Raw genomic sequence first — 25,748 nt, 5'->3', positions numbered from 1 at the left:
TTTCCTTCAGGTCAGACAAAGCTGTCCTTTATTAAACATTGTCTCTTCATTTTGGCTGACCCCTTAATGAGTGAGAATAACAAACTGAATGAATAAAATTGAAAGACTCAGTTTTTCTGGATTATCTCACTCAATGTTCTGAATTTTTAATTGAAGGTCCTCAAAAATTATGTCTTAAGATAAAACACAAAATAAATACCTACAACTTTTTTTAGACTGCAGTACTTTTGTATAAAGGCTATGGCTACAAAAAATATAGAATATAAAAGATACATTAACACATCATCCAAACTTTTTGCTCTTAAATATGGAGTTTGTTTTAATGTAAAACTGTCAGGGTCAACATGAATTTCCATCCCCAAAGCAAATCCTGGCTATGGGACTATGGAAATAGAAAACCACCTTTAAAGAAGGTTCAGTATTAGAATGTGCTATCTTACTTGTTTCTTTAAATAGGAATGGATCAAGTTTGATACTCCCTGAGCTAAGAGTTTTTGGAATCTGTGTGATACATTTTCTGTAAACAAGAGATTATATCATTAAATACTTTTAGCATTTCATCATTATAATCTAATATGGCTTTGGATTCCTACATGTATGTAGCAGTATCTTCATAGTAGCTGGCAATGGAACATTTATTGAGTACTTACTGTATGCTGGACACTGTGTTAAGTGCTCTGATATTTATTATCTCATTTAATATTCACAACTCTGTGAGGTAAGTATTACTAACCCATTTCACAGATGGGCAAAATTGAGGCCTAAGTTATATCATTAAGGGAACATAGCTGGCAAGTGGGCAGAGCTAGGATTTCAGATCTGTCTGATTCCAGTGCCAGTTTTCTTAACTAATACCCTATTGTGCCTCCAAAAGTCACCTAAAAGCAATTTTATTGTAAAAGTTTTATGTCTATTGAACTCTATCCAATAATGGGATAAATTTTTTTAGCAATTTAGAAATGTTCCTGTGTTGTTGCTTACTCTCTTTACTTCAACCAAGAAAATCCGGGGGCCACTTTGACCACATATCAAACCATATCTTCCAGACTAGTAACCATAATTTAAAGCGCGCGCACACACACACAGAGGAAAGGAAGATGTCACGGAAAAGTAAAAGATTTCCTCAAGTTCAGTTTTAGGGCTATAGGATCACTTCTGTTTAATTCTACTTACAGAAGCGCACAGATAAATTATTGGCTTTAATATTAGCCTGAAAAGATCCTCCAAGGTCACACACTCAATTTCTTAGTTTCAGCAGACACTATGAATGTTAAAAATGGAATCGTGTCAAAAAAAGCAACAAATAAGTTTTGATCTCTTAATTGCGTATTGGTGCTATGTATAATCTATACTCAACAAACATGCCAGACAACATACTGGGTGGTAAAAGTGGTGTGGGAGAAGTGAGTAACACAGTCTGAGCTTAGTTATCAGTAGTTATTATAGCATCTGTCAGTCTTGGTATTTAACCAGAAATCTAAATAGGGACAGTCTAGTGTGGAAGAGTGTATATTTGGGAGTAAAATAAATTTGAGTTTAAATTTTGACATTACTTACAAATTCTGTCATCTTCAAAAGGTTACTGCTTTGTGAGGCACACTTTTCCCATTTTGTAAACTGGAAATAAAATTGTGTAGCTTAATGGATGTCATAAAGAGCTATTAAAACACCAGACTTCCCAGGTTCAAATTTCAGCTCCCCCCACTCAGAAGTTGTGTGACTTTTTGCCTCCATTTCCTCATCTGTAACATGAGGATAATTAGTAGTCCCTACCTCAAGGAGTTGTGAGGATTAAACACCTTGATAAATGCAAAGTGTAGATAACAGTGCCTGGCACAGAGAAAATGATGTATTTGCATATGCTATAATTCTTATTTAAAGCACCTACCCAGTTCTTACCCCTTAGTATGTTTCTAATAAATGTTAATTCCCTTTTATATTTCAATTGAAATTATTTTCCTTTACTTTTTTCTAGATACATTTTTAAAATGAATTTGTTAAGCTTTGTTAAACTTAATAAAGCCTTATTAAGGTATAACTGATATTCAATAAACTGTACATATTTAAGATATACAATTGATAACTTGTAACCTGTGTATTTAAAGTGTACAAGCGATATAAGTTTTAACATGTATATACTGGTGAAACCATCACCAGAATAAGACAGTGAACATATCCATCATCCCTAAGAATTTCTCCTGCCTCTTTATAATCCCTCTCTCCCCAGGCAACCACTGGTCTGCCTTGTGTCCCTAGAGATTAGTTTGTACTTTCTAGAATTTTATATCTGCAGAATCATATGATATATTCTCAACTTTTTGTCTTTCTTCACTTAGAATATTATTTTGAGATTCATCCATGTTGTTGTAATAATAATTCATTCCCTTTTATTGCTGAGTAGTATTCCATTGTATGAATGTATTATTTATCCATTCACCTGTTGATGGACACTTGACTTGTTTCCAATTTTAGATTGTTAAAAATAAAGCTACTATGAGGATTCATATACAGATCTTTGTAGGAACATATGCTTCCTTTTTGGGGAGAAATACCTAGAATGGAATGGCTAGATCATATGTTGGTATATGTTTAACTTTTTAAGAAACTGCCAAACTGTTTTCCAAAGTGGTGGTATCATTTTACATTCCTACTAGGGGTGTATCAGAGTTGTGATTCCTCCACATCCTCAACAACACTTTTCATTTTAGCTGTTCTAATCGATGTGTATACACTTTTTTTGTGTATGGATATCTAATTGTTCCATCATGGTTTTACTTTGCATTTCCCTAAAGATTAATGAGGTTAATAAAGTTGATCATCTTTCCATGTGCTTATTTGCTATCTGGTATCTTCTTGGTGAAGTGACTTTTCAAGTCTCTTGCTCATTTTTTAATTGAGATTTTCGTTTTCTCATTGTTGAGTTTTGAGAGTTCGTTACTGTATTCTTGATACAAATCTTTTATTACATGCTTTGCAAGTATTTCTCCCAGCCTGTGGCTTGTTTTTCTTTTGTTTAGCAATGTATTTTGAAGAAAAGAAGTTTTAAAAATTTTGATTAAGTCCAATTTATCAATTTGTTCATTTATGGATTGTGCTTTTGGGGTTACATCTGAGAAATCTTTGTCTAACTCGGTGTCAAAAATTTTATGTTCTCTTCTAGAAGTTTTATAGTAATTTTAGATTTTACATTTAGGTATATGATCAATTTTTAGTTAATTTTTGTACACAGTGTAAGATGTGAATCGAAATTCATACTTTTGCACATGGATATCCAGTTCTTCCAGCACCATGTATTGGAAAAAACAATTTTATTTTTACCTTTGCACTTTGTCAAAAAACTTATATATATGGATCTATTTCTGGACTCTGTATTCTGTTGCATTGACCTATTTGTCTATTTTTATGCTAATACCACTGTTTTAAATACTGTAGATTTATAATGGCCTGAAATCAGGTAGTGTCAGCCCTCCAACTTTGCTCTTTTTGTTGAAGTTAATTGTTTTGGCTATTCTAGAGCTTTTGCATTTCTATATAAATTTTAGAATCAGCTTATCAATTTCTTTTTTGAAAAAAAAGCCTACTGGGATTTTGATTTGGATTGTGTTGAACCTATGGATCAATTTGGGGAGAAGTGACATCTTAACAATATGAACCCAGGAGCCAGGTAAATCTCTCCAGTTATTTAAGTTGTCTTTAATTCTTCTCAGCAATATTTGCAGTTTTCAGTGTACAGATCTTTTATCAGATTTATTCTTAAGTGTTTCATATTTTTTATGCCATTGTAAATGCTACTTTTTTTTGCATTTCCACTTTCAACTGTTTGTTGCTAGAATGTAGAAACATAAATGATTCTTGTATATTGATCTTATATGCTGCAATCTTGCTAAACTCACTTATTAGTTCTAGTAGCTTTTTGTAGCTTCCACCAAGTGAAAGATGGATGATTATGTCCGTTTTATTTCTTCCTTTCCAATCTGAATGTGTTTTATTTCTTTTCTTGCCTGATTGCACTGGTCAGAACCTCCAATGTTGAAGAAAAGTGGTAAGAGCAGACATCCTTGTGTTGTTCCTGATCTCAGGGGGAAAGCATGACGTGTTTCACCAGTGGTTATTAGGTTATCTGTAGATTTTTTTGTAGATGCCCTTTGCCCTTTTTCTGGTTGAAGAAGTACTCTTCTATTCCTAATTTGCTGAGAGTTTTTAACATCAGGAATGAATACTGGTTTTGTCTGTTTTTTCTGCATCTATTGAAATAATCAGTTTTTCTTTTTTAAAAAGTTTAATACAGTGAGTTACATTGATTGATTTTTGAAAGTTAAACTAATCCTGTATTTTGGGGATAAACTCACACAATAATAATATTATCCTTCTTATATATTGTTGGATTTGATAAATTTTTTTTTTAGAATTTTTACATCTATGTTCATAAGGGAAACTGGCCTGATATTTCTTTTCTTGTAATGTCTTTGCGTGGTTTGGGTATCAGGGTAATGCTGGCCTCAAAGAACAGGTTGGGAAGTATTCCCCCCTTTTCACTTTTCTGGAAGAGTTTGTGTATAACTGGTATTTTTCCCCTAAATATTTGGAAGGATTCACCAATGAAGCCTTATGGACCAGAAGTTTTCTTTGTGGGAATGTTTTAAACTACTAATTCAGTTTTTTGAAAATGGATATATGACCATTCAGGTTATCTATTCTTCTTGAGCAAGCTTTTGTAGTTTATGTCTTTCAAGGAATTTGGCTATTTCATCTAAGTTGTTGAATGATTTTTGCCTGAAGTTGTTTATAATATTCCCTTATTATCCTTTAAATATCTGTAGAACTTGTAATAATGTCACCTCTCTCAAGCCTGACATCGGTCTTCCTGATATGTGTCTCATCTCTCACTTTTTTCTCCGTGACCAGTCTGGCTAAAGGTTTATTAATTTTACTGATCTCAACCAGGTTTTGATTACATAGATATTCTCAATTGATTTTTGTTTTTCATTTCATTGATTTCCACTTTGATCTTTATTATTTTCTTTTGCTTCTTTGTGTTTAATTTGCTCTTCTTTTCTAGTTTTTTAAGGTGGAAGTTGAGTTCATTGATTTGAGACTTTCTGTATTTTCTAATGGAGGCATTTCATTTATATAAAATTTGATATGTTGTATTTTTATTTTCCTGCAGTTCAAAAAACTTTCTAATTTCACTTTTGATTCCTTCTTTAATCAATGGGCTGTATAGAAGCATGTTATTTTGTTTCCAAATATTTGGGGATTTTCCACTTAGCTCTCTGTTATTGATTTCTAATATAATCTCATTGTGGTCAGAGAACATACTTTGTATGACTTGAATCCTTTAAAATGTACTGATATGTTTTATGGTCTAAAACAGAGGTAGGCAAACTTTTTCTGTAAAGGGCCAGATGGTAAATATTTTAAGCTTTATGTGCCACATACAGTCTCTATCACAAATTTCTTTGTTTTTTTAGAAACTTTTCAAAATGTGAAAACCATTCTTAGTTCATAAGCCACACAAAAGCAGGCTAGATTTGGCCCCAGGGTCATAGTTTGCTAACCCATGGCCTAGGATATGGTCTCTGGGTAAATGTTTCATGTACACTTTAAAGAGAATATATATTCTACTATTCGTGGAGTGTTCCAGAAAAGTCAATTAGGTAATATTGGTGGATAGTGTTGAGTTTACTATATCCTTGCTAAGTTTCAAATTGTTCTAGCAATTATTGAAGGAGAGGTATTGAAATCTCAACTATAATCACAAATTTGTCTATTTCTCCTTGTAGTTCTACCAGTTTTTGCTTCACATATCTGAACCTCTTCTTATTTGGGGCATGAACATTTAGGATTGTTATATCCTCCTGATTAACTGGCCCTTTTATTATTGTGAAATGACCTTCCTTATCCCTGGTAATATTCTTCGCTCTGAAATCTTATTCTTTTTTTGTTTGTTTTTTAAAGATTGGCACCTGAGCTAACATCTGTTGTCAATCTTTATTTTTCTTTTTTTCTTCTTCTCCCCAAAGCCCCCCCAGTACATAGTTGTATATTCTAGTTGTGAGTGCCTCTGGTTACGCTATTTGGGATGACGCCTCAGTATGGCCTGATGAGTGGTGCCATCACCGCACCCAGGATCTGAACCGGCAAAACCCTGGGCCACCGAAGCAGCCCGCGCGAACTTTAACCACTTGGCCACGGGCTGGGCCCTTACTTCATTTCTACTATGTTAATATAGCCACACCAGTTTTCTTTTGACTAGTGTCAGCATCAGCATGATATATCTTTTTCTATCCTTTGATTCTTAACTTTCTTCTGTTTTTGTATGTAAAGCATGTTGGGTCTTGCTTTCTATGCAATCTCGCAATCTCCTCCTTTGAATAGGATTTTTATCATTTACAATTAATGTGATTATTGATGAAATTAGTCTATCATCTTGCTATTTTCTATTTGTTCCATTTGTTCCATGTATTCCATCTATTCATTGTTCCTTTTTCTGCCTTCTTTTGGATGGAGTTTTTATGATTCCATTTTTTTTTCCTTTGTTGGCTTATTAGATACAACTGTTTTGTTATTCTACTAGTTGCTTTAGGATTTATAGTCTACATAATTAACTTAGCACAGTGTACCTTCAAGTGATATTACACCACTTCACGTATAGCAAAAAAATCTTACAACATCATGCTTCTATTTTTCCCCTCCCGGCCTTTATGTTATTGTCATATATTTTACTTATACATATTGTAAATACCACAATACATTATTTTTCAAGTTGATTACCTTAAAAGAGAATTAAATAGAAAAAAAATCTTACACATTTACCCATGTAGTTACCTTTTCCAGGGCTCATCATTCCTTTGTGTAGATCTGTATTTCCAAATGGTATCATTTCCCTTCTGTCTGAAGCTCTTTCTTCAACATTTCTCGTAGTGTATTCTGTTGGCAATGATACTGAATTTTCACTCTGTGACACTCTCAGGTTCAAAGTGGGTAAGCATCAATTAATCTACTCCCTGCCATACACTACTATAAATAGCCTTGGCTAAACTGTAGAAGAGAAAACTGAAAAGGAACATATTATACAATCATGAAACAGCCTAGAACCTTGCCTCTAAAAGTCCAGCTTAGGGCAAGAGAAATTTGTGCTATGCCACGGTGTTAAAAGGCACTGAATAAACACGAAGCATCTTCTTAGATATCAGTTCTACTCAGATATTTTGAAAAAGTTTATAAGCATTATATTCATACTAAACATAGGACTATTATGATATATAATGCAACATTTATATTAAATGTAAGACAAAACATGAAACTAAAGGAAATCCTAGCTTGGAACCAAGCTTCTAGGGCAATTATTCATTCTTCTCTGCTATTATCCACACTTTTGTGAAAGTTTGAGGAGCAGTAACCGTGATGATTATTCATGATTTATTAAAACCTCTGCTAAAATTGGATGCTGTCAACAAATATAGATTATTCATAGAGGTTTCTATTTAATTTGAAATGTATTTCTGAATTGACCACTATGTCCTGTTATTTAGTTCATGAATCATTTTTTTACTGTGCTCATGAAAAGTGTACTTGATTCCAAGTTTTTAAAACACCTATCATTATTCCCGTGAAGAAGGACTTTTACTTACCAGTTCTCACTTTTGTGGCTGCTGGTAGGCCTGCATCAATGAGTACCTGCAACACTGTCCAATTTTCTGATTCCAATCCGTGATAGAATAAGAATGCACATAAATAAGCCTGTTAGAAATAGGCCTAAAATAAAAATAAACAGGCTCACTATGAAGACCCTACCAAAAAATCCACTTCTAAGACTACATCCTAAGGAAAAAAATAAGCCAAAAATTTAACTTGCTTACTAAAATCTAATCTTACTATTAGATTTTTCCTATTACCAATAGAAAAAAATTGGTTAGAATCAGTGATTACTGATTACTAATACTAATACTGATTACTAATACCCCCAAATAAGAAACTGCTAAAATTAACAGTACATCCTTATATTCTATAATAGAATACTTATTCAGCCATTAAAGTATATTATATAGCTGAATACTTATTTCTAGGAAATATATATATATATGAACAGATATGAAAATTTAATAATGGAGTTAGTGGTTATTTGTGGGTGTAGGATTATTAATTTTTTTCTACATCTTTCTCATTTGTATCTTCTTTAGTATCAATTGCCTGTAATAAGAAAAACCCAACATTCTTAGAAATACTTATTCAACATGAATACTTATTCAAAATAATGAGCTCATCATTTGTTTATTCATTAATTCAAGAAATATTTACAGCATTAAGACATAACTCTTAATTTGTGAGAAAAAAAAGGGGGGCATGATCAACAATCTTGGAAATTTTTTATTCCTCTCTTTCATTCTCAATACTTATTTGCCCAGTCATTCCCTCCCTTATTTACTGAGGACTTTGGCACTTGGTTCTAATATCTACCTCCCCTGCATTTTCTGCCATCGTGTGCCACTTCAGTGTCCTTATGGACAACCCATCCGACAACCTTGAACTCTGACTCCACCAGCTTATAACCACTGCATTCTGCAGTCCACACCCAAAGCCACATTCTCAACCTTCTGAGCACCAGGAAATTGTTCCACAGCCTTAGACTCCAATATACTGATCTCTGACCACAACCACTTACCATTCCAGTTTTTATCACTCCATTACTCCCTAAACACCTGCTTTCTTACCTTATTTTAACCTCCACTCCTCAACTATTCCCTTTATTTTCAAACCACAATCTCCCACACAGCTTCATATCTTTTCCTATCCAGCCTAGATTCCCAGGTGCATCAGTCTCTCCTGCTAATAACCATGCTCCCTGGATAATTCCCTCTTCCTTAGAGCATATATTTTATAACATCTTACATCAATTCAAACTTGCTATTTCACCTATACCCTTATCTTTTTTATGTCTCCTTTATCAGCAAAAAAATCAATACTATCAGCCATGAACCTCCCTCACCTTCTTGCTCCACATTTACACGTTATACATATAACTATCTTCACTTCCTTCCTTCTAATCTCAGAGGAAGAAGTATCCTTTCTCTTTTTCCAGGTCAATCCTCTACCTGCACCTTTCCTTCTACATTGCTTCCTCTCCTAGAGATCTTGCTTTACTTTTATCCCTCCTCTTTTTAATCTCCTCTCTGCTCACTCTTTCCCACATTTTATAAATATATTAAACTCTTCACTGTAGAATCTCCTCCTCGATTCTGTAACCGCCTCCTTACAACTATCATCCTTTATTTCTATTTTGAAGAAGAAATGAAGAGCTTTGAAATAATATAAATCTATTGTAACCTTTCTCAATTTTAATATACTTTTCACCCCAACACAAACAAAATTCTGCCACCTCAATGCAATGAAAGTGTTCTGGCAAACATTACCAATTACAAAATTGCCAAATGCCATGATCTTTTTCAATTTATTTGACCTGTCTTTATCTTGACACTCCTGACTTCTTTCCTTCTGAATCCTCCCGCCCATTGGCTGCCATTTCTTCTCAGTTCTTTTGCTGCCTCCTCTTACTTTGCCTATTTACTAATGTTGGTTCTCATTTCCTCTCACTATATTCAGTCTGTATGAGCAATAGCATCCACTTCCTCCATAATTTCAACTATCACCTCTTTAGTGATATCTCCTTCCAGCCCAGGCCTTTCAAAGCCTCAGACATATATGTTGTACTCCCTACCGAACATCTCTACAAGACTATCCCATTGGCACTTAATCTTCCATATTCAGTATGTCCTCATTGGGCGTCTCATCTTCCTCCCCTTTTCCAGTTTTTCCATCCCACACCCTTAGACACACAAACACACACACCCAAAAGCCCTATTCTTCCTCCGTATGTCTTCATCCTGGTTAATTATACTACTATTGTATTCTACAACCAAGTAAGGGACTAAAGAGTCATTCTAGACATCTCCCTCCTCTCTATCCCAACCATTATTTCCCTCTATGACTGTAAAACCACACAAAAATACTTCCATTTATTTTTAAAAACAATAATTATATTTAAAGCACATTTTACAACATTCTGCTAGTACTGAAATTATGAAATGTCAATCATGTTACCTTATTAGCAAACATACACAGAAATATGCATAGCTTGCAGTATTCCCAGAGATTAGAAATCTTGTTTATACCCCCATACCTAATAGTGTTTAGCATACAGCAGTTGTTTAACTATCTGTTCACTTTTGAATAAAGTAAACGTGGCATTTTTAAAGATACTCATAGTAAGTTTAAGCTGCATGCTAAACAGTTGAATAAATAATATGATTCATATCAATTTTTTATAATAGAATTTTTATACCTTGTTAGTTCACCCGAATTTCTTTAAAGCACATACCACATACACACATACACCACATCAGGAATTAGATTCCTTATACACTGAGATTCCTTTCACTCTTATCCTCCTGTCATAGACAATACTTCACCTATCTCGGCTCCCTCAGTTCCTACCCATCCACTCTTAGAGTATGTGTAGAGTGACCTCGGTGGAGGAGAGGGATCCCATGGCCTTCCCAAGTCTTTCCTACTTTGCTCTCTGATGCCTGAAAGATGGAACTTTCTATTCCTACAAGATACAAACTACAATTTTCTTGAAGAGAAACAAAGTATAGTATTCAGTAATACTAGATGAATGAAATTCAATAATACTAATACAGTATGTATACAGAAGACAAATCCAGAGCCTTCCTTTGTCAACTGGGAAGAAGGAAGAAAGTGGTATATTGTTAAGGGGACTTCAGAAGCAATGCCTTCCAATCATTCCTTGTATTTTTTTCTATTTTCTTTAATGCACGTGTGTTTTATAATTAGGGAGAAATGTTCAAAAGTGAGTCCACAGGTCTAGTTTTAAGGACAAATAAAAGTTATGTATCTTACATTGAATGACTTAGAAGCAGCTTTGAACTTTATCATAATTAACTGTATGTCCTAACAGTTTTTACATCTAAAGGATTAAACTCTTTAGGAATTTCAATTTCCTATAAAAGGAAAGGAAATTTGAGTATAAATAAGGGTAGATGGGGGGATCATTAGATTTAGCCACATGGTACAAGAATTTCTTGTCAGGAAAAGGTTTGGTACATACCATACTATGTTAGTAGTTTTGCAGTTTATTAAAAGTATTGCAGTTAGAGTCACATCAGCTTTGGAATGTTTTGCCAATGGCATAAACATCTAATTGTAAAAAAATACTATGCTTATAAAAATGCATCCTCCCAAAGAAGAAAAAAGTTCTTTGATTAAGTATGTATGATACTTCTCTACATGGAAAGCTGAATGAATTTAATCTGTTTCACATCAAACCTCTTATTTTCCTTTAAGAGTTTCTTTAAAATTAGGTATATGGTCTGTATATACCATCCTGAGTTCACTGGGTCAAAAGTTAACAGTATGGGGTCATCAAGTAAATTAAATGTTAACAGCAAAAATTAAAGGACTTAAATTAAAAACATAGGGCCTAATCCTATGATGAAGAAAAGTCAGGAAAAAGTGTTCCCACAAGAGCTGTAAACTGTTCACCTATTTAAAATAAATTACTTCTTCAGAGCTGCCTTAAAAAGTTAATTTGTTTTAAACACATAAGCATTTCTTTGCCAAAAGAGAATGTGCTGTATTTTATTTTCCTTATTTCCCTATAGATTTGTTCTACAAGAAATAATTTTTATATATTAAGAATAGAAATGTAACATGAGGCTCAGCTGTCATAGAGAACTGGTCACACATCCTCACTCACATCTCCTAGAGACCAGAGGGTCTCAATTTTACTTCCGTTTACTAAAAATAAATAAGAAATGAAGGTTAATAGATTCCTGCTTCCTGGTCCTCTTCAATTTCCAGGACAAGGCTTATCCCAAGTCTCTGAGAAAGTCATGAGTTGTAATTTTTAAAAGTTTTTTTACTCAAGGTAAAGTTTATTTTATTCAAACCCTTCAATTGTCTTTTTTTTTCTTCTTCTTCTTCTTCTCCCCAAATCCCCCCCAGTACATACTTGCATATTTTTTCACTTGTGGGTCCTTCTAGTTGTGGTATGTGGGACACTGCCTCAGCATGACCCAACGAGCGGTGCCATGTCCCCACCCAGGATCCGAACCGGTGAAACGCCGGGGCCACCAAAGCGGAGCCCATGAACCCAACTACTAGGCCACGGGGGCCAGCCCTGACAGGATTTTATAGTTGTTTTTTAATGTATCAGTTAGCTACAGGGAAAAGAAATTATCAAAGTTACTAGACAAAACAAAGATAATGTCAAGCCATGCTGTGGCAGCATCTCACATAAAATAAATGAGGATTGGCACAAATGTTAGCTCAGTGACAGTCTTCCTCAAGCAAAATAGGACGATTGGTAACAGATGTTAGCTCAGGGCCAATCTTCCTCAAATAAATAAATAAAAATAAAAAGAGAATGTGGATGGGTGAATTTGTGGGGAGAAACTCATCATGTTCCTACCAAGAAGTTTCAGTAATGTAGTATAGGCTTATTATGATTTCAGTAGTACACTAGATGCTGTATCTAATTAAAGAGTTGTCCATCTTGAGGTCTGACACTTCACAGACCTAAAAAAAATAAAAAAGTACTTTTTATGAATTTGTTAAACAAAAAAGGTAAAGAAAATACCTAGATTTGGTATTTTTACCAATAATTACATGTATATATACACTTAACGTGATTATGTTTACTTTGAAATTTTCATGTAAATATTAAATTTGAAAAAGTGAAGACTCATAGTAGAAAATAAATAGCTGTGGATATATGACACAGATTAGAAACATTTTCAAACTAGCTGTATTAAACCTTGTCCTTTTTGCCTTTATTACAATTCTTCTAGTTTACTAGTTACAATATTCCTGGAAGGGAAAAAAATCCTAAGCATAGCTATTTATAGCACAATGTTTTAAATATAGGATAATAAACAAATACAAAACAGTCCTAAAACAGAATACCTTTCATAGTAGATACTCAGTAAACATCAATTTATTTCAATTAGAAAACAGCCTTCACATTCAATACAGAACAAATATTTACCGTTTTATATTCTTTACAATTTTAATACACACATTATAAGAATACACAGAACATAATACAGTAAAACAAGTAATTCTTAAATTTGTTCAGGTAGCAGAGCAATTGGTGATCCTGTCTCTCTTTGCTGAGTACTGTTCATTCCCATTAAATATTTATCAATGCCAGTAACTGTGCTGAAGACACAGTACAAGGACATAGTCCTGGCCATTATGAAACTCTCAAGACGAGGAACCATATCTCTATATATGTATGTACGCATATACACTACCACAGCCACACATTCAAGACACATACAAAATGGCTGTTTAAATATATTACTTTTCTGCCGCTACTATAACAAATTACCATAAACTTACTGGCTTAAAACAATAGAAATTTATTATCTTACAGTTCTGGAGGTTAGAATGGGTCTCAATAGACTAAAATCAAGTAGGCAGAGAGACATTCCTTTCTAGAATCTGTTCTCTTGCTTATTCCAGCTTCTGGAAGCTGCCCTCGGTTCTGGCTTGGCTCATGGCCCCCTTCATCTTCAAAGCCAGCAATAGCTGCTTGAGTCTTTCTCACACCTCATCTCTCTGACACTTATTTTTTTGCTTCCCTCTTCCACATTCAGAAGAACTTCATAATTAAATTGGGCCTACGCAGATAATCCAGGATAATCTATCTTTAGGTCATCTGAATAGCACTCTTAATTCTATCTGCAACCTAAATACCCCCTTGTCGTGTAACATAACGTCGTCACAATTCTGAGGGTTAGGATATGGGCATCTTTGGGAGTATCATTACTCTGCCTACTATATTTATAAATAGTTTCTCCTCTGTTTTTCTTCAGGAACTCCACCAACCATCATCCATCTCTGAAATTATATGCAAACTGTTCATGTATGCACATGATTCTAGACAAAGGGCCTATAACTTTCAACAAATTCTCAACATTTCACAATCACTGGACTAGCTCATAGAACACCAGTGTTCCTTAGAAGTATAGTTTGGCAGTGTCAACAAAATATATATTTTTAACTTTGACCAGAAAACTTTGATATGGGTTGAAAATTCTTTCTTGTATTTTTTCTGTTTTTAGAAGTAGTTCTAATCATCCTAATTACACTTTACATTTTGCACTTAAAACATTTTCCATGTTGCTATGCATGATTCTCTGATGATGCTAATAGTAAATCCAGTGGATTTTCCACAATCTACTCAATAATCTTACTACTATTAGACATTTCATCTCCCCCTTTTTTGCTATTATATTTAATATGCTGGAATGAGCATCTTTCTGCATAGATCTTTTTCCATATTTTGGATTTACTTCACCTAGACTAGGTTCCTGAAATTGGAATTTGTGACAGGAAAGATATGAATATTTTTATAACCCTTTTTAAATATTGCTAAATTACTTTCCAAAAGAGCTGTTTTAATTTACATTTACTCACTCAGACCATCAACATGAGAAGGGTTTCCCTTTGTGCACTGAAAAGATTATTCAGAGGTCATTTAAATTTTTATCAAAATTAAGAAGTAAAAAACTTAGCTCTTCCTTAACTTTTAAATTCAACTTGAAAATCTGGTTATGCTTGTTAAATTTTTTTTTTCTCTCCCCAAAGCCCCAGTACATAGTTGTATATTTTAGTTATAAGTCCTTCTGGTTCTTTTATGTGAGCTGCTGCCACAGCATGGCTACTGATAGATGAGTAGTGTGGTTCCATGCCCAGGAACCAGACCTGGGCAGCCAAAGTAGAGTGCGCCAAACTTTAACTGCTACGCCATCAGGGTTGGCTCTAGTTTTTGTAAATTTTAACAGCAATCACTTTTAAGAGGGCTTTTTAAGGTCCTTTAAACACTTAGTATTTAGAATTTCATAACTTCTATTTCCTTAAGTACTTAATGTTTGATTAATAAACAAAACCTCTCTGAGTAAACTCTTTTAAATCTAATAAATTAAACCTATAAATACAGAGAATCTTAAGTTCTTTTAAATGTCTTGATACCTTGCATAACCATAGTTAAATTCTCTTATACCTATTTCAAGATTAATCTCATATATACTCTAATAGGTCTAATTTTCTTAAACACTACAAGAACTTAAAATACTTAGGTCATTCCTAAGCCATAATAGTATGTGCTTGATTTACTAAATCATACTACATGTAATTTTATATCTTCCTGGGGTTAAAACTGTGACCCACTGGGAGAAACTGTGTCATCTCAAGCAAGTTATGGTTGCCATCCCAAGCACTGAAGTTAATTATCAGAGCCCCCCAAAAGGAGTGATCTTACAGACATATCTCCCAGATTCAAATTACACATAACCTAATTCTTCCATCTACCACCAAGATTGTAGCTAACTTTCATCACCACTTAGTTCATTTTGTGTATCTTTGGATACCTTAGGGTCATCCAATTGGATTCACCATATCTTTCAAGTTCTATGACTATAGTCACAATGCTAAAGTCATGCTAATTAATGGGATCTCATGTTTTATGGAACAAGAAAAGCAAATGCTTTAAAAAATAGATTTGTAAGAATTGTGTGGTCCATCAGTCTGATAAAGACAGACCAGTCTTTTAACAATACATGTCCTCAACTGTTGATTTAAAAAAATAATTCAGGGGGCCAGCCCGGTGGTGTAGTGGTTAAGTTCATGTGCTCTGCTTCAGTGGCCCAAGGTTTGGCAGTTCAGATTCTGGACATGGACTTACTCACTGCTCATCAAGCCATGCTGTAGTGGCATCCCATATACAAAGTAGAGGAAGACTGGCACAGATGCTAGCTCAGGGACAATCTTCCTCAAGCAAAAAGAGGAAGATTGTCAACAGACGTTAGCTCAGGGCCAATTTCCTCACCCAAAAAATAAATAAATAAATAATTCAGTAACAATGAGAGAGGATGGTGAAAACTTACATATCTCTTCTTTACATTTACTTTGATGTTGTGCCTTTTCAAATATTTGTTAGTTTTGTATTTGTTTTTCTTCTTTTGTTAACTGTATATCTGTTAACTATTCTATTTTCCTTATAAACTTATGTCTTTATATATTGATATGTAAATACATATATGGATACATATATATCTATATATAATCTCTTTATATATAGATATATATCTCTTTATCTGCTTTAATGTTAAAAATATTTTTCAGTTTGTCATGTATCTTTACAATTTAGAGTGGAATTTTCCCTGTGTATACATTTTTTGTGTAGCTACCAAACAGTGTTCTCCAAGATTCTGTGTTAGACCTTTTTATCACTCTACATACCTCCCTCAGTGATCTCATCTAATCCCATAGTTTAAACTACCATCTATAATGGGTCAACTAGTAAATCTATAGACAACAAGCAAACCAGACCTTTCCTCTACATTCCAGACTTCTAAATCAAAAATCCAATCCTAATATCCAATTAGCTTTATTTTTTTTTTAAAGATTTTATTTTTTCCCTTTTTCTCCCCAAAGCCCCCCAGTACATAGTTGCATATTCTTTGTTGTGGGTCGTTCTAGTTGTGGCATGTGGGATGCCGCCTCAGTGTGTCCTGACGAGCAGTGCCATGTCCACACCCAGGATTCGAAGCAACAAAACACTGGGCCGCCTGCAGCAGAGCACACGAACTTAACCACTCAGCCACAGGGCCAGCCCCTCCAATTAGCTTTAAAGTGAGGATGGGAGGATGTACTTAGCCCATAGGCATCTCAAAATCAACATTGCACATATCAAAATTCATCAAACTTGTTCTGTTTTCCCTATCTCAGAAAATGGTACCAACAGCCACTCAGTTGCCCACACCAGAAACCTAGGAGTCATGCTACATACCTCCTTCTCTCTCCTCTCCATATACAAAGGCTCCTAACTTCTTTAGTTTTACCTTTCAACTTTCTCCATCCTTACTTACTCTGCTCTAGCCATGTGGGAATTGAATTTACTGGTCCCTCCTGCTCAGGACATTAACATATGCTCTTCCTTTGCCTAGAATGTTCTTCCTTTCTTTTTGGCCTAGCTAATTCCTAAACCTCAGCTTAACTGTCACACCTTAGGAAGGCTTTACGTAAATCCCTACTGTTAGGTCCCCATGGTGTATGCTTTCATGGCATCCTTTATTTTTCTGTTATAGTAATTATCATAGTTGTAACTTGTAGATTAATAATTTAATCTTTGTTTCTCTCACTAACTACACTCTAAAGGGAGGAACAGTGGCTGTTCGTTCACCCCTATATGCTCAGTACCTTGCACATGACACAGAGTAGGTGCTAAATAGTTACCAGGGAATACTTACATATTAATACAGAATAAATAAATCCAATCTCTTTTATACTTCATTTCACCCCATTTCTACTTCTTTAGTTCAAGTACTCTCTATTTCTTGCCTGGATACTACAATAGCCTCTGAAGGACGCTCTACCACTGCTCTTGCATTTTCTAATCTGTTCTCCAGTACCCTTGTTAAAGTGAAGTTCTAAAATATAAATCTGATCATATTACTCATTAGGTTAAGATTTTTCAATTGCATCAATTTAAAGGTGACATGACAATATAAACCCTTTATGGTTGAACCTCTATCCACTGGATCAGGTCAACCTTTCTCAACTCTTCTAAAGGCACCTAGGCAACAAACCACAGAAAGTACCTGAATTTTCTTGAACATGCCAGGTTGTTTCTGACTCCTCTGTTTTCTTACACTCCAGTACGTCTGCCTAAAATGTTTTCTATGGCCTATTTCTACTGTCTCTTTTACACTGGGATAACTCCAGTCCTTTAAGGCTCCACCAAGATATCCTTCAAGACAGCTCCACCAAAGTATTCTTCAAGACACAACTCAAGAGTCACCTCCTCCTGAAAAGCTTTCCTGAGCCACCTATTCCTAACCAGGGTTAAATATTCTTCCTCTACATTTATCAAATTATAATTTTTAAAGAATTTATCTTTCTTCCATTAGACTTTCAGCTCCTTGCTAACAGGGACTACATGTTTTTCATCTCTGTATATCAAACTCTGGTATGGACTTTGGTAAATGTTTGATTAAATCTGTGTACCAGTACACATCAAATCCATCAAAACATACCTACCTTTTGGGAACTGGTATTCCCACTTCTGGGAAATCTTCCAATAAATAAGCAAATAAAGTCAATTAGGAAAGGTATATGCATAAAAATGTTCACTTCCCAATTATTTATAATAGCAACAAATTGGAAACAACCTAAATGTCCAGCAGAAGAATGGTAGAATCTGTTAAATGATATGTAGCAGAGTAATTTAGAATAAAGATTGTAAAAATGATATAGTAACTCAGATGCTTATGACATGTTAATTGGAAAAAGACAAAACTGTTTCACACTATGAACCTATAAAATTGTATGTACCGACATTGACTAGAAGGGAACATGAAAACTGTATGAGTTCTTTGTGTGGATTATGATTTCATTGCCTTTATTCAGAGCTTTATAAATGTTGCTATGATATCTTCTCAATTATGAAAATAATTTAAAATTTAAACCCATGTAATTAATATCTATGTATATATTTGTGTATGCATATTTCTACATATGTATATATGTAGATGTTTCCTAGCTCTGTCTCCTGAAAGGCCCAAGAAACAGAAACACCTCAGTAGCAATGAGCATATCTCGCCTTAGTATCTAACACCATTCTCCACCAACAGGAAACAGGGGTCCTTAGAGAAGAGGCTAATGCCAGGGCTGGGGCAGGGTAAGGACAAGATAAACGTGGAACATCTTATTAGACCAGAAAGTAAGGAAGTATTAAAAAAAAAATGATGTAGGCATATCACAAAGACATGGGATCCACACTAAAGGTGCTCCCACTCGCTGAATCTGGGACACCAAAATAATTAAATACAGACTTAAATATTTAGAGGTAAAAGGTCATGGTGTATATAACTTACCTTCAAGTGGTTCAGAAAAAGTGTACAAAATATACACATATAGATAGAAAGAACACATGAAAACAAAGCTAATACAGAAATGGAAAAACACAGGAATTCATAAGTTAATGCAGATAATAAATAGATAAATAGGGGAGAAGAGAGCTCTTATGTTTGCAGTAGGATGCTGTGGGCTGACTATGCCTCCTATGGAGAGGGTACTAGCTTTGTTGAATCGTTGTGCAGCCATCATAGTAAAATTCTATCAGCCATAATGGATGCTAAATTTAAACTGGAATTTAAATAATTTAAAATCGAATGAAGCTCAAGATATATCTTCAAATTTCCCCACAAATTGCTTATTAATTGCCAGGAAGAAAAAACCCAGTAACTATACAGTGGAAAATTCAGGCCACATTTGGACCAGGTGATCAAAATTAACATCATCCGTGAGAGACAGATGGGTATCATATGCTTCCAGAAGTGATACCCAGAGAAGGACACAATATCACCTGTGCAGTAGTCCAGTTGAGAATGCATAATGTCAGTTTAATCATGAGGAAACATCACACAAAAACAAAACAAGGAACATTCTATTAAAAAGGAGAGTTGGGGGAGAAGCTGTATTCTTAAAAAATGTCAAGGTCAGAAAAGATAAAGAAAGGTTGTGGAAATGTTCCAAAGTAAAGGAAGCCTAAGAGTCATAACAACTAAATGTAGTACCTGACCCCAGACTGGCTCCTGTACTGGAGGGGAAAATGCTAGAAGGATCAACCTACAAAATTGGAATATGGATGGTAGACTGAAGTATTATTTTTATGTAAATTTACGAAGTTGATAGGAAATACACTCTCAAGTATTTAGGGGTGAAGGGCCAGGATGTATGTAACTCAACTTCAAATGCTTCAGAAAAAAATGTATATAAATTTACATAAATGTGGAGAGAGACCTTGCTCAAGAACAAGCAAACGATATGGCTGTTCTTTGAATTATTTTTATTTTTGCAACTTTTTGTAAATTTGAAATTATTTCCAAGTAAAAGGTTTTTTAAAATTAAGTCCACCTCACAGAAACAAGACCAAGAAGAAAATGAAAGATACTTTAAAACCCATCTAAGCAAATTGTTTTTAAAACATTCACCAGTGTAAAGTTTTCAAGTTACTGTTCAAAATGTTTTCTTCTTTAAGAGTCTTCATTCTTTCTTAAAAGATGAACAGACTATAGCTTTCACAGTTTTATCTAAATAAGTTAATATGTTGAAGCCAACATTCCATCAGTTGTAGCTTACTCATTAGAAACAGCAGGAGGGAAAAAAAGCATTGAAATTACAAGACCTCTGTTCTCCACACTACCCATATTTACCATTCGTTTGCTGGTGATTGCATTCCAGTCTCCAAGTGAAACCTCAGATTTTAAATTATGACTTCAGTTCTGCCCTAATGACAAGTAAAGAAGAGTATGCAGAGACACAAACTGGGTGTGTGGACAGGGCTGGGAAGAGGAATGATTAACTCTTCACTGTACTGAAGATGAAAGAAAGCAAGCTGCAAAACTTCTGCCCTAATTGAGCACAATACCTAAATAATTGAGTTCTTTCTTCTCGTACAGTACATGGTCACATGGAATATAAAGTTGGGGGGAGGTATTCTTACCAGTTTTTAACCTGTGAATTTGATGATCTGAAGTAAAAGTGCTCTTTTTCTTTTTTTTTCTTTAAAATTCAACTCAGTATTGTGCACCCCCTTGTGGTCAAACATAAAATTCTTCATTTTCAAAACACCATTTTTCCAGTCGGGCTTTTTGTTAAGGCATAGGAACCGTGTTACTTGATTTCGTGTTCTCCCATTTTAGTGAATCAAGAAGCTTTAACGAAGGGGTTTTTGTTTATTAAATAGGATTTTAAACAAAACAGGACTTAAATCTTCTAAAAGTGACCTCCATATAAACTTTAGTCTGTGCAAAACAGAAAATAATTGCACCCACCTCGTGAGTTATTATGAGGATTCAAGGGGAAAATGCATATACATGCTTAGCTGACACATAGTAGGTACTCAATAAATGTTATTATTTGTCAACAACATCATCATCACTTTAGAATTCTCTTGACAGAATACATCTAAAAGGAGGTTAGATCAAAAATTCACCCATTCATGAAGTTCTAGTACAATCTTGCAAATAAGTTCCCCAAATATACCACTTATCCAGAATTCCCCTATCCAATTCTCCCCATAGGTATATTTTTAAAGTACAAAGAATAGGTGTTTATCTCTGGATGGCAGAAATTTAGATGGTTTTTACTTTATCTATTTTTGATGGGCCTGATTTCTCCCTTATTTTCCTTTAACTTTACCAATCGGAAAAGGCAATAAAACTATTCCATTTCCATATGTTACTCTTATGAAATAGTAAAACAAATTAACATCCTTATTCATCTGACAGAAATTGTTACTCATATCTGGCAAAAATAATTTGTCAGGCTGACTTATTTTAAGAAGCTCTTGAACACAAATGCTAACTCCTAATGGCACTAACTGTAGTTTGATTTTTAAAACACTTCTCAAGAAGCCATTTTAAAAGATCAGTGTTAATGACTGACTCATAACAATAGCTAACATTTACTAACATACCAACCACTGTTCAAATGTCTTTAATATATTAGCTCATTTACATTCTTACAACAACCCAATGAGGTAACTAGCATTACTCCTTTTACAAAAGATCAAAATGAGAAAAAGTAACTCGTGTAGGGTCACAAAGCTAGTAAGTAGCAGAGCTGAGATCCAAACCCAAGCATTTTGGGTCCAGAGGCCACTCACTTACCCAGTGCACAAAAGTGTCATAGAGATGTAAACCAAGCATACTACTCTGCTGTGTTAATTCATGATGATCTCAAATTACGAAAATCCATTTCTTTTCCAATTGTACCTCAATAATGCAAATCACAGTAGCCTTCTCCCATTTCCTTACTTAGTACTTCAGGCACTTCCTATATGCATTGTCTTATTTAACCCTCACAATGATATACATCTTTGTATATTCAAACAGTTATGGTTCATCACAAGTTGTTTTGCAGCAAAAACTGGAAAAAACATAGCAACACCCCAGATTTTAAACTGCTGTCTTATTTAGAAAATTCGTTACAACTTGGGATCAGAAAAAAAGTAACCAGTCAAAAATAATCTTAAAATGGAATCATTTAGGATCGATGGCAGTTTTGGTTTCTTTTAAAATTTTCATCTTAACTAGCTTGGTGGCAAGTAGGATAAATCTCCCAAGTAAATAAATGGTTAAAAGAGGTTTTTAAGGAAGGTGTTAAAATAGTGACAACTTATCATCATTTATTGTCCTATCATAGCACCCAGTTTTTGAAGGTGGACACAGATTTGTCTAGGTCTTGTGCTTCTACTTACTAATTCTAAGACTGTGGGGCAAGTTTCTTAATCTGAGTCTCGGGTGGCCTCATGTGTAAAATGAGGATAAAACTTACTTCATAGGGCTGTTGTGAGTAATAACCACGATCAATCTGTAAAGCGTTTATTTAGCACAGTGCCCAGGCCAGAGTACGGTCAGTACGTGGTCTCTAGCTACTACTTTATCAATGCATGTCATAGCAGAAACCTGTCTTTGCTAGATTCAGCTCCCTTACCACCCATTTTAAAAAAAAATCACCCTAAGTAACATCCAAAGACTGTCCATTCACCCATTCACCTCTCCAAAACTGAGCAGAATGCTTAAGAACCAATAACAAGATAGTGAGAGAAACTGGATTCGATGGAAGCGCCTTCGCAACAGGCAGCCTAGAACCGGGAAGAAGGGCTCCACACTCTTTAAGTAATCCTTAACTCCAGGCTGCGCGCACGCACACACACACACGGTTGTTGAGCAGGGGAAACCACGCCTCCTGTGTGTGCTCAGGTTGGATCCCACAGCAAGGTAGAGAAAGGCCTGCGCTCAGAATCTGACAGATGCGGACTTAACCACGTGCTTGCTATCTGTGCTACCTTAGGCAAATTACTTAAAGTCTCTGAGCCTTGGTTTCCTGGTCTGCAAACCGAGAATAATAATAGTACCTACCTCATCAAGTTGTTCTGAGGCTTAAGTGCGATAGCTCCTGTAAAGCGTTGACGTACAGCAAGAGCTCTGCACACAGGCGGGGCTGTTTTAAGTACACGTGTATCCACACTCATAGTCTCAGAGACACATTCCGTCGTTAGGAGTTTAGACACTGGCAATAAGACGATTTTCTTTTCGCCTAAGCTGCACCCTTATTTGTTTCCCTCGAACAGTAAATGCATGCCTATCGACTGATATGTCATCTGTGGACCCCAGGGCCCGCAGTCCTCGTGGTCCCTCCACCTCCGCGGCTGAGCAAAGGAGCTGAACGCACGCGCAAGAAAAGAAACAGGACTGCGACGGAGGAAGCGAAGGGAGAGCGGCGAACAGCGATGATTCTACGCATGTTCAAGGCGCGGGGGTTGGGGTAGGAGTTTGCGCATGAGCAGAAGCGTCGGGAAAGGAAGAGAAGGGGGGTTAGGAGGCGGTATTGACAGCTGTGGAGGCAGCCCGCGTTCCCGGCATGCCCTGGGGCGGCGGGGTTGGCTCTAACGAATTTGAATGAGGAGCCTCAGCGCTTTCGGCGCCATTTTCGAGTGATGCCTGATCTCATCAATCTAACGGGAGAGACGGGATAACCTGTCCGAGAGTATAGCGCCGCTAGGACTCCGCCGAAAAATCACTAAAAAAATCGCCAAAAATTACTTGAAGCAAAGGGCAGTCCGCAGAGCTTCGCCAGGGTTGGCGCAGTCGGTAAGAGCCTGAAGAAGTAGCAGAGCGGGACTCGGGAGGTGGCAGTGGTGGGACCGTCAGGCGGTGGGGGGTGCCAGCAGTGGGCACTGGGTCCGCCCTCATTTTAATCGCGAAAAATGCAGGGAGATAGGGTTGGGGGTAATTGGGTGTCTGCGAGTGGGCGGCGGGCGGAATGTGGCGGGAGCGCGGGGAGACGGGGGCGTGGGGGAGGGGAGTTGCAGTTTGAGCGGGACGCGGACGGGCTGCGGCGGAGCGGCCGCCGCCCAGCGGATCTGTCAGCAGGACCCCCCGCCCGGGGCCGGGGCCGGGGCGCGGCGGGGCTCCGCCGGCCGCGGCTCTTTGACAGGAGCGGGACGAGGTCCCCTCCCCCACTGCCGGACCGAGCCGTCTTTTCCCGCAGTTTTCCGGGCCCGCTGACGGCCGTCTTCTCGTGACAAGAAACTTGAGGTCGGCGGAAAATTGAGGACCCGGAGTAGCGGGTGCCTCTGGTCCGCGGTGGGGACAGTACGCTCCGCGGGACGCAGCCGTGTAGATCGTCGTCCTTGACGCTCGAGCGTGGGGTGCCCGAGGACTGTGAGGTGCCGCGCGCCCGCCCCGCGCGCCCGGGTCCCGGCAGGGCAGCGCCGGCCGCGTCTGGCTCCTCCACTTCGGGCAAGATGGGGTAGGGGCAGGCTTTTGAGGTTTTAGCGGACTCCTAGGAGAGATGCTAGACTTTCGCTTTTTGCCCGGGATTTTTGTCATTTGCTCTCACGGTGTCGTCCTTTCGGGGCGGGGGGTTGTTCTTGGGTGAGATGAAAGATGGGGCTTCGAGCTTGCGATTTCCTTCTCCGAGTCGCACTCTTCTTAGAAGACTTTTTCCTTCTCCAGTCTTTGAAACATGTCGCAAGGAAAAAAGCAATCTGTGAAACTATTGATGTTTTCCTCCCGAAACGTCTTTTTACCCGGGCAACTTAACGGTAATTTGGCAATCCCCACCTTTTCTTGGGAACTCTCTTGACTCTGAAGGAAGAAGGCTGTTATTTGCCTTTCCCTTTGGTGATTTTCTCTTTTTCTTTTGGCTCGTTAGTTTCCACCAATTCTTACTCGACAACTCTTCGATGATTTGAGCCAGTGACGGCTTTAACTCGAAGTAATATTTTATAGATAATGGCCTCTGTAAAACTTCCTTATTAAAGAATATGTTGGATCTTGAATCCCTTTCTGCGCTGAAGGCACCACTAGATTAACCCCTTGCTGGTGTGGTTTGCGTGTGGGACGCGCGGCTCTGGGTTGCGAATATGCAGGAGATGGTTTTTGCAGCCACTGTTCAATTGTTCGCAAAGAGGAATAACGCTTTCTGGGAACCGCAGTCACACTCTCTTTAGGACCGCCTGCCTGAAGAGTTTTTCCCCCTGGAATTGATGTAACGATTGATTGATTTCTTACTTCTATAAAGACTGGGGGACCCGCCCTCACTTAGAATCTTTTTCCGAAGAGAATGGGAGAGCGCAGTGTGATGTTTTTCAAATTGTGTCTAACGGAGCTCCCAAAACACCGGACTTGTTACCCCCTGATTGGCTGGAAGGAAGCGGGACTGGGGGGTTTGAATGTTGAACACCAGATTACAATTCTGGACTTTCCGAAAAATTGTACTCTTAGAAAACCACGGAAATAGTTACGAAACATTAAGACAGGGAGTTAAAAAAAAAAAAAAAGCTGGTGTTTAATCTTTTTTTTCTTTCATAAAGGGCTTTCGAGTGGTTCTGATGTATATTAAAAGTAAAACTGAGGAGGCAATTTTCGCAAAATTGTAATTCTGCTGGCTGAAATTACAAGACTTTCGTATATTTGTCCCTGTTCTCTGTTGGTTAAAAACTGAGTGTAGGATTTAGATTTTTTATTCCTTTGACAGAAATTTTTCATATTAAGCTACATATATTTGTTAGATGCAGATTACGGGAGAACTGTTTTATTTTGACGAAAAGAGACTTTAATTTCCTTAATATTAAGATTGAGCTTTTC

At 36.5% G+C, this 25,748-nt stretch overlaps 1 long non-coding RNA gene across 1 annotated transcript in view; it reads right to left on the bottom strand.

Moving 5' to 3' along the window:
- The window catches only part of LOC124240632 (uncharacterized), a 41,439-nt gene extending 18,021 nt beyond the window's left edge, over positions 1 to 23,418 (bottom strand). Inside the window, exons 1-3 of the long non-coding RNA XR_006888964.1 lie at positions 23,016 to 23,418; positions 7,635 to 7,758; positions 6,829 to 6,930 (exon numbers count right to left, since the gene is read on the bottom strand). This is a non-coding gene — a long non-coding RNA (uncharacterized LOC124240632). The remainder of the gene's footprint in view (positions 1 to 6,828; positions 6,931 to 7,634; positions 7,759 to 23,015) is intronic.
- Between the last annotated feature and the right edge of the window lie 2,330 nt (positions 23,419 to 25,748).

Source organism: Equus quagga, chromosome 6 (assembly GCF_021613505.1).
Source record: "Equus quagga isolate Etosha38 chromosome 6, UCLA_HA_Equagga_1.0, whole genome shotgun sequence".
NCBI classification, from domain to species: Eukaryota; Metazoa; Chordata; class Mammalia; order Perissodactyla; family Equidae; genus Equus; species Equus quagga.
This window is presented reverse-complemented; position numbering and strand designations above follow the sequence as displayed.